The sequence below is a fragment of the Herpailurus yagouaroundi genome, unplaced genomic scaffold (assembly GCF_014898765.1).
Source record: "Herpailurus yagouaroundi ecotype Mexico unplaced genomic scaffold, PumYag 139, whole genome shotgun sequence".
Taxonomy (NCBI): Eukaryota; Metazoa; Chordata; class Mammalia; order Carnivora; family Felidae; genus Herpailurus; species Herpailurus yagouaroundi.
The window spans coordinates 71,265,154-71,275,186 of NW_024412394.1; the positions used below are offsets into that span (position 1 = coordinate 71,265,154).

The 10,033-nt window shown below is 42.7% G+C and overlaps 1 long non-coding RNA gene across 1 annotated transcript; it reads left to right on the forward strand.

The window, feature by feature from the left end:
• Nucleotides 1-578: 578 nt before the first annotated feature.
• On the forward strand, nucleotides 579-6,371 carry LOC121029927 (uncharacterized). Its single transcript, XR_005789985.1, has 2 exons — nucleotides 579-794; nucleotides 4,616-6,371. It is a non-coding gene; the product is annotated as an uncharacterized LOC121029927 (long non-coding RNA).
• Nucleotides 6,372-10,033: the final 3,662 nt, after the last annotated feature.

The window sequence follows — 10,033 nt, forward strand, 5'->3', positions numbered from 1 at the left end:
GGACGTTGAAACGGTGTCTTCTCAAGTTGTGCTTTGATTACAAGCGCCCCACACCTTAATTCTCAGTATTTCTACTTCTCTTCCCATCCAAAATAAATACCCCCTACAGACTTTGAAACGGATAATGAAGCCAATTCTTTCTGATTCTCCATACAAACAGTTTGGGCTAAGCTTGAGACTTTGGCCAAGATTTAGGACAGTTCCTATGTTGTCAAACATGTTTAGCCATCCCAGAGGGGAACTTTATTCTACTGCTTCCTACACGGATGGGAGAGAGAGAGAGAGAGAGAGAGAGAGAGAGGTGATGGCAAGTTATGGGAAATAGGAAAAAGGCCTTTCTCTTACCTCTGGGGACTGTCGATAGTTGATATGGAAGATTACACTGGAACAAAGATTGCATTGCCGGTTTGTGGAGTTTATGCTCCACTTGTACTGCATTATTATAGACTAGTTCTATTGTCTTGGTGGACAATAGAGGGTTTTATTTCAACATTACGCACAGAACTCCTGTATGGTCTCTTTCTTCCCTCCCCCAGATGCAGGAAGATATTTAGTATCAGATTTCTGAAGGAGCCATGTCAAAATGAGGAGGTATAAACATTTCTTTTTCCCCCCCCCCTTTTTCCCCCACCCCCACACCGTCGGCTTTCAAAGCCCAGTATTCTGTTGCTTGTGATAGAAGACTAAATTGTAGCACATCAGAGTGTGGCCCTTCTCCGTCAATTCTGCACAAACAAAAATGAGTTATAAAAAAGAATCCCGGAAGAATGATTTCCATTTCAAACACCTGAGAGGTAAGCCTTTCAGTAATTTAAGGACTTTAAGTAATTTAAGGACAAACATGATTTTACACGTAAATACTCAGAAAATTCTGCTTTTAGGTAAAATTTCTTATCTTTCTTTCTTCTCCCTGGTCCTGCCTTGTCATATGCACGTGCAAAACCAGAAGTTCTATATTCCCAAGTAGATACACAAACACACAACCACTGTATATTCACAGTAATTGTTTCAATTAAACCATGGCTTACTAGTGTCATCTGCTGGGACGGATAGCCGGTGATATTGTCAAAACTTGTGTTCAACTGATCTTTGTGTTCTTTCCGATGCTTTGATTTTCTCTTCCCATCGACGAGTCGGGGATTATCCTTAAATAGACAGTCTCATGCAGGGAGCCTGTAGATTGGGGCATACTCAACCCAAAGTGAAGAATTCGCAAGTCTTTTTCTTTCTTAAATTTGAATAAGAGACAAAAATTATTCCAAATAATCCATGACAACAATCTAATGTCAACATCCTAAATTTTCTAAATTATCCATGCCAGTGCCAGCAATTAAGGGCAGTTCCTTGTTAGATGAGAAACCCTCGTCCCCCACATATGCTCAACCTTAATTATTGCCAATTAGGCTGTTTCATCAAAAGTTTGGCCTGGTCAGATTATTTGACTGTTAAGTAATTGCCACCTAAAGCTATTCTGACCTGTCTCCTGCTAAAGGAAATTGGTGTAATGAGAATGCAGCTTTTGTGTCACCTTGTATACTTATACTTCCTGTGCTATAGTTTCCCCACCCTCAAAACAGCAATGCTTCATGGGTCTCAGAGGGATGGATGAGGGTTGAACAGGTGGTGCCCCGAAGACGCCCTTGCACTTGGGAAGTGTGGGGAGCAAAGGGTTGGACAACGAAGCATATTGGGCTTAAAATGATGATAGTCATTAATTATGTGCCATTAGATATATGCCTTTTAAATCACTGATTGAGTCCCTTTCATAAGTAAATCATGGGCACAATGTCTGTGAAATAACTTGTTACAATTTTTGAAGGCTTAACAGAAGTGTAACTGGTTGTATTGTTTCACTAATCAACACAAACTCAATTCTCTGAGGACATAAAATAACACGCCCATGTTACGTATCATCTCTCCTCTTCCTTTTATTCGTACTGCTACCGCCAGAGTTCCCATCTTACCACACCACCCTTTGAGTGCTGCCATAGTTTCCCACCTGACCGTCCTCTCTCCTGTGGTCCATCCTGCAGAGTGCCCTCAATCATTTTCTTTCTTTTCTTTTAATGTTTATTTATTTATTTTTGAGAGAGAGAGAGAGAGAGAGAGAGAGAGAGCACATGAGCAGGGGAGGGGCGGAGAGAGGGAGACAGAGAATCCCAAGCAGACTCCATGCCATCAGTGCAAAGCCCGATGAGGGGCTCGATCCCACAACAGTGAGATCGTGACCTGCGCTGACATCCTGAGTTGGATGCTTAACCCACTGAGGTACCCAGGCGCCCTCCATCCTTAATCATTTTCTTAAAGCACAGCAAAGTCACCAAGATCCTACTTAAAATCTTTGACTATCTCTTCATGGCCGACGGAATTAAGACCAAATCACTTAGCCTGAAATTCTGGCTCCCAACTGTTTTTCCAGTCTCAAGCCCTTGAGATCTCCTCAAGGTGGAGATCTAAATGTCACTTATTTTGGATTACTTCTTGACCATAGAATGCCCTTCTAACCTCCACGTTGTTGCCTCTGCTGCAGCTCCTCTGCCCAACACTGCCCTCCAATCTTTATCAAAAGGAACTAGACCCTTCAGCTCCCATATTATTCCTGCTACAGCCAGATCCCTTCTATTTCAGATTTCTGGAGCACATGGTCTGCATCACAGATACAGTACGTCATTAGTGCCCGGAATATTATGCGTATGGGTACAAGTGCTAGGCTTCCCACCAGAATGCAACCCATGGAAGGCAGGGGTCACATCTCGCATGGCATATTACTTGGCACAATGCCTTGTTGGAGAAGGAAGATGGTGTTGCCTAAATATTCACTTAGTGAATGAACAAATAAAACTGATGAAAAAATAAAAGCAGAGCTATAAGGAAAAAAAGAAACAAAGAAAGGACCATGATTTTTTTTTTTAATTTTTTTTCAACGTTTTTATTTATTTTTGGGACAGAGAGAGACAGAGCATGAACGGGGGAGGGGCAGAGAGAGAGAGGGAGACACAGAATCGGAAACAGGCTCCAGGCTCCGAGCCATCAGCCCAGAGCCTGACGCGGGGCTCGAACTCCCGGACCGTGAGATCGTGACCTGGCTGAAGCCGGACGCTTAACCGACTGCGCCACCCAGGCACCCCTGATTTTTTTTTTAAAGAATGGCAAGTCGTTTCATCTGTCAGTACAATGACCGTCATAGACATGACCAAAACATGCTAGGAGCCATTTCTTATGCAAATTCCAAGTGGAAGGTGATAACTTTGTACCAGAACTAAATGCATGTGTATCTAGCCTGCATCAGGACTAAATATGCTCACTCTAACACCATGCTTTTCCAGGTTAAGTAAATGGGCTGGTCAGTTGCATCATTAAGTATCTTTAGTTAACTCTGAGGTAAGCATCCTAGGAACTTGATTAGAAAGCAAGGACTGTTGAGGAATGCATTAACCACTCCGCCTCTAGAATTTCCAGCCTGCTCCTCTAATCTGCACACTTTGGACTTGAGCTACTGCCTCCTGTCGGCTTTCTGCCTCCTAGCCCAGTCAGCTCTGCTCACTGCAGACTGGCCCGTCCCCATAGCCAGAAAAGGCAGGAGCCAATTCCTTTACTTGTCCTGTTGCTACCTGTCTCCTGACTGGAGATTTAGTGCAATTCAGGGGCTTTTGTATACTGACAGACTCTTTTAGTTTGTCTGACGTTGAACTCAAGGGGAGATTCTTGTCAGCAACCAAGGACTTCTCCCTTCAGTCCTGAATACAGTCTTATAGATATCATAGTCCCTAGAATTTACTTGTGCCACTAAATGTATGAATGTGTAGACAGAATTTTCCACCCCTAGAGTCTCTAATTATTTAATATGAAGCCATCCATTTTATCTTTACAGTTCAAACATCTGGACATAAGCCAAGGCAAGCGTATACTTGGGCTCAGTATGTAATAATGAAATTCAAATGCGTATAATAAAACATGAAAACTATACCCTTCCCAAAAAAATGTCTTTCAGTTAAGGCATCAGTGAAGCCATGGTCAATTCAAAAAGATGATTCAGTTCACAAGATAGTGCGTGCCTGGATAATGAATTCCATTAAAGCTGTGCAGAAATTCAGAGCTGAAAGTCTGAAAGCATTTGCAAAGATGATGCTTATACTAGTCCTTAAATGCCCTGGCAAGGCAAACCATAGAAGATAATAAATCAATGATTGAAGGGTAGAAGAGAGACAATATCACAGCCTTTAGAAGGATTTTGGATGATTTAATGAAATTCCTTACTCTATATTTTTTAATTTTTCTATTAGAAACAATCCACTAGAATTTATTGATATTATAAAATGTTATTTTTCACACAATAAAAAGTAAATACCATATAATTAGTTTGCCAATTGTATGCCACTTGAATTAAGAAATTGATTTGAATATTCGATGCATACATTATTTTTTATATCGGTATTATCAGTGTTACACTGATCTCAGATATTCCCTGCCTTCCAAGTACGAGATGACAGACACACTCTGGATGTCTGTTTGCTTTCCCGTAAGTGTCATTTTCAGAAACTTATAACATAGCTTCACAGCCCAAGGAATGAAAAGCATTTAAAACCAAGAGGCTGTTTTTGACCTTGTGTTTCAGATCATTTACGCTGAGGAGTCCTGTTGATCACGTGGTGTCTGTTGGCCTCACTGATTTTGATGGCATAGGTGTAAGAGTAAATGAAGAGGCTGTCTACATGGTGTGGTTTTAAGGGTGGATGCCAGAAATTCCACCAGGAAAGCTTTCTTTTTGTCTTTCACATCTTTGCTCCTTTTAAACTTGCAAATAACCCTTCACAGCGCAGACATTTGGTGGACACATCAATCATTGGTCTATTGGTGATAGTGGAAGACCTGGGAGCTTCAGGCCTTGGACGGGGACTGGCAAGAGGAATAGGGAGAAGACAGATTCAGAGGAAAGCATGTACCCGAGGAGCGTGGGGCAGACAGAAGATTATCCTGGAGAAACCAAGCATCTCTGAACCTAGCCTACCTCCGGTTTGGGCTGTGCTCCCTCCTACATACGGTCCTGTGATTAACCAACTCTATCATGTGAAAGGGGTAGAGCTTCTATAGACAGGGTGACCACAGGCTTTTAATGAAAACCCCCTTGTGATAAAACCACAGTCATATGCAACAAATTAGATCGTAGCAAGGCATTGGAAAAGATGTTTTCAGCGATGAAAGTATTACTATTAGGAAGACCACGTAATTTGTCATTCAGATGAAGACCCAAAAAAGGCTACCATTTATATCACGATGGCTTGACATACAGGTGAACTGCGTTATCCTATGTAAGCATCCATTTTTAGCCATGAAGAACCATTATTATCTTTCTGGTATATTGGATAATTAATTTTCTTCTTTAGTTGTCCTTGAGAGTTGAGTGATTGATTCCTAGCTACTACTGTTTACAAATGGTATTTGTTTTCTAGTTCCTGATCTAGTCTGCCATAATGTATTAGCTGCTTAGTTAACTCAATAAACTCTTCACGGATAGCAGACCTTGCTTGGGGTGACCAGTGGCAGGCCCATGCACCTGCAAAAGTTAGGTGCTTCTCCAACAGGAAGGCAGTTCTTATATACACGATAAGGATTGCTCCTGGAAGACTTTGCCACAAGAAAGATCTGAAAAGGAGGCTGAGTCCTTGCAGGAGGAAAGAAAACCTTTTCAAGCAGTGAAGGAAAATGCTGAGTAAGAGAGAATGGAAAGAGGCTTCGTAAAACCTCTGTGACCAAAAGAGTGATTGGCTTATTTGTTTTACAAAGATATGCTATAGTTTTATTTCCACGTTTCCCCAAGTTGCATTGGACCAATTCCCATGATGCCAAGCTCTGACTACTCCTCTTCCTCTACTTAAAAAGTAAAGACTGTGTGACGTTGTCGTCCCCAGGTAGAGACCTTCATGTCCCAAGGACAGGATCCTTCACTGGGAATAGATTCTGAATCACATGAAGCAGTTGCTTGACCTGTTTTGATTTTGTTTGCTCTGCTTAGGAAATAGAGTATCACTCAGGAAGTTCTAAGGTTTACCCTCCTGAGCTAATATAAGAAGAACAACAACAACAACAGCAGTGCTGAGAATGGTGCATGGATTTCAATATAATGCCCTGTAAACACTTTTCATTCTATGCTATGCTTTTTGTCAAAAAAGCAGGGGGAGCATTTTAATGCGATCACATGCACATACCAGGCCCTGATTTTCCTAAATTGCACTTACTAAATGGAATTTGTCTCCCAAAGCACAGCCCCATTTCCCCCCTAAGGGACACGCTATTTAAATTCTCCAGTGACACTTGATTCTGTACAGTTCAAGGTTGAGCCAAGGCTGTAATAAATCCACCTTTAAACACTTCCATTTATTTATCAGGAGGTTTTAAATTATTTGATTCTATATATTCTGTTTTAATAGACCGAAGTGTATAGCCAGGGAACTTAATCCCTTAGCCTTTTCACCTAGTTATTCTCTGTTTATCACTTCACTTTGATTAGAAACATACTTATGACCATGCTAGGGGCTGAGTAAAACATAAAACGGAGAGCTTTGCTGATAGTTTAGAATGCAGAAAAAGCAAACAGCAACTTTCTCCACATTTCACTTTCCTAACTGTTCCACTGCTGTCAAAGGATGTCAGCTTTAGTCAAGACTTCTAAATGTGTGTCTCAAAAACTCTGCGTAAACTTAGTTCTGAAATCCTTAAAATGCCAGCCGTGCTTCCTTGCGCACAGCCCTTAGTAGAGCAGCCCAGGTTGTCATGGTGAAATGGGTCAGCGCTGTTTGCCGGGCAGCCCATGAAACTGCGAGCAGGCTGCTGGCGTAGTGGTGGCAACGCGGGGCCAAAACAGTCCCCAATCTATAGCTGAATCTAGGTCACCGGGATTCTTTGATGCTGCAGCTGTCCGTGTGGGACTTCCATCTCCAACAGGGCTCACAAAGCTCTCATGCACCCCGGGCATCCCCTGTAGCTGTAAACATTGCCATTTTGCTAGATCCCCTGCTTCTGTTGGCCATGTGTTATTCTTGGGATTAATCGAGGATTCCCAGTCATGTGAGCTGGAGAACATTCTGTGTGTGTGCGTGTGTGTGTGTGCGCACGCGCGCACTCACGCGTGCACATGTGGTGTGTGTGTAAGAAAGACACTGAGAGTGGGGCGCCTGGGTGGCGCAGTCGGTTAAGCGTCCGACTTCAGCCAGGTCACGATCTCGCGGTCCGTGAGTTCGAGCCCCGCGTCAGGCTCTGGGCTGACGGCTCAGAGCCTGGAGCCTGTTTCCGATTCTGTGTCTCCCTCTCTCTCTCTGCCCCTTCCCCGTTCATGCTCTGTCTCTCTCTGTCCCAAAAATAAATAAACGTTGAAAAAAAAATTTTAAAAAAAAAAAAGAAAAGAAAAGAAAGACACTGAGAGGCAGAGATCTTGCTCTGGAGCCTGCAGGCTGAAATTGCCTTTTAAATGCACATTTCTACAGAGTGAACTAAATATTAATATCACATTCCTCTGTTAATGTCAACACCAGCAGCAAGATTTGGCAGCTCATAAAATGAGGAAGAACTTAGGCTTTTCTCCATGCGCACCATGTGCATTTTTTTTTCCTGGGTACCATTTAAGTTAACACCGTATCTACAGTGTGTCTAAAATGGCAGGGATGCAGTGAGATTGGCAGGGAGATGAGAGAGAGAGAGAGCTTGAGCATCTGGGCACTCTTGACAACAGGGCTCCTGTCCCTGGCAAAGCTCTCCATCGTCCTAACTTGTTGGAGCTGGGCGCTATACATTTGCACCCACTTATTTGACATTACTTTTTAAGATTTTTTTTAACGTTTATTTATTTTTTGAGACAGAGAGAGACAGAACATGAACGGGGGAGGGTCAGAGAGAGGAAGACACAGAATCTGAAACAGGCTCCAGGCTCTGAGCTGTCAGCACAGAGCCCGACGTGGGGCTCAAACTCACGGACTGCGAGATCATGACCTGAGCCCAAGTCGGAAGCTCAACCGACTGAGCCACCCAGGCGCCCCGACATTACTTTTTAAGTATACATTACCCTTTCCATTCTATTTAAAAGCCGTGATCTACATTTTTAATGTAGACCAGCAATCTTCTTTATATTTTCATGATTCTTTTTTCCCCTATGGTTGGTTTTCCCATTTCTGACACATTTTTCAATTGAAGAGCAAGCATGTTTTTTTTCAATTGTTCATCCAGATATCAGTTAGGATTTCCAAAGTTTCTGACTCAATGCCAAATGCACATACCTACGCGCGCGCGCGCGCGCACACACACACACACACACACTGCTAGTATGTCACTTGCTGCCTCCTAATCTGCACTATATAAAAACCTTAAAATAAAGGATCTTTTCTCAATTTAAGTATAGAGAAGAAAAAGCCTTTCAATCTCTACAAGAGTAAATGTGTGAGGTAGGAAAATTTACATTTATCCACTTTTTCTTCTGAGAAAAATGTTTAGAAAGAAGAAAGAAAGAAAGAAAGAAAGAAAGAAAGAAGCAATATGACATAGATCCTCAAATATCAAGCCACTGAAAAAGAGAGGAGGAAGGCAACACTTGATGGGATGCGGGCCATGTGGAAGGATTAACCCTTCTGCACTCTGAAAGCAGAGGGAATAAAACAAGAATGGTTACCATTATGCACTGAATTGTGTCCCTCCCCAAATTCATATGTTGAAGCCCTAAATGCCATGACCTCAGAATGCAGCTGCGTTTGAACACAGGACCTCTAAAGAGGTCATTGAGGTTAAATGAGGTCATATGGGTGGGGCCCTTGTCCAACAGGACTAGTGTCTTTGTAAAAAGAGGGAGAGACACCAGGTACAGAGAGGACAGGCCATGTGAGGACATAGGGAGAAGACACCATCACCGAGGTGAGAGGCCTCAGGAGAAACTAGTCAACTAATACAGTTACAAACACAAATAAATTTGGAAAATAGTGTACAGGAATTTGAACGCATTTTTTTGCCTTTGCTGGGCATCTAAGACCGTTAGTAATGAAGACAGCTATCCTTGTGCATTACATGTCAGGAAACACGCTGCATCCGTTGATGCATTATCTCACCGAATCCTCACTAGAACCCTAGAAGATAAACACTGCCATTGCCCCTATTTCACGAGAGGGAATTGTGTGTGAGCGCACGCATGTGCATATACATGCACACATGCATCCATGAGCTCATGGAGTGAATCAGTTGACCAGAACCTCAAAGATAGACAATGGTGGTCATTCAGATGTAGATAGTCTCCCTCCAGACCCAGCGCTTGACCACCACACAACAGGCACGTCTCCAACCACATGGACTGCCTGAGGCCCTTCCTGTAGAAACCGTGTCTTCCCAGAATTCCCATCACTTCCTGTCAGGAGGTACACCCTCCCTGCTTCCTCCCTGACTCATATCTGCCAATTCAAAGCCCAGGTGAGATTCTAGCAAGCCATAGATGCCCACTTATGCTGTCAGTTTCCTCTGTATCCTGAAGCATAACAATCTATGCATTACAACAGCATGCCTGCATATTGCTGGGAATTATCATCAAGTGTTTGCCCGGGGATATGTCCTGTGTCTGTGTCTGGAGAAAAAGCTTCTTGAGGGCAGGGGCTAGACTTCCTCTCAGCATCTATCTATGCTTCCTCTCAGCATCTAATACTGAAGAAACACTATTTGACTGAAGCTTCCAAAAATAAACTTTAGTACAGACACTGTAAATAAACCTAAAATCTATGAAAACACCTCAATAATAATCTGAGGTGTATGATTTCAGCTATATTAAGAGTCTGGCCTGCCTTGCCCCTTTGAGACTCTAGATGGGTGTCATGGCCAACGGTGGTTATGCAAGGACAAGTGGGGAGCAAATCCAGTGACCCACAGCTGAGTTTGGAACTGTTTTGCATTTCCTACTCAAGCATCCCTACATTCCCCTTACATGCTCATTTCCAACATTCACCAAATTTCAAATAGACAGTTTGTTTCGTAGAAGATGCAAAGTTTTAAAGTCAGATACTTAATACCT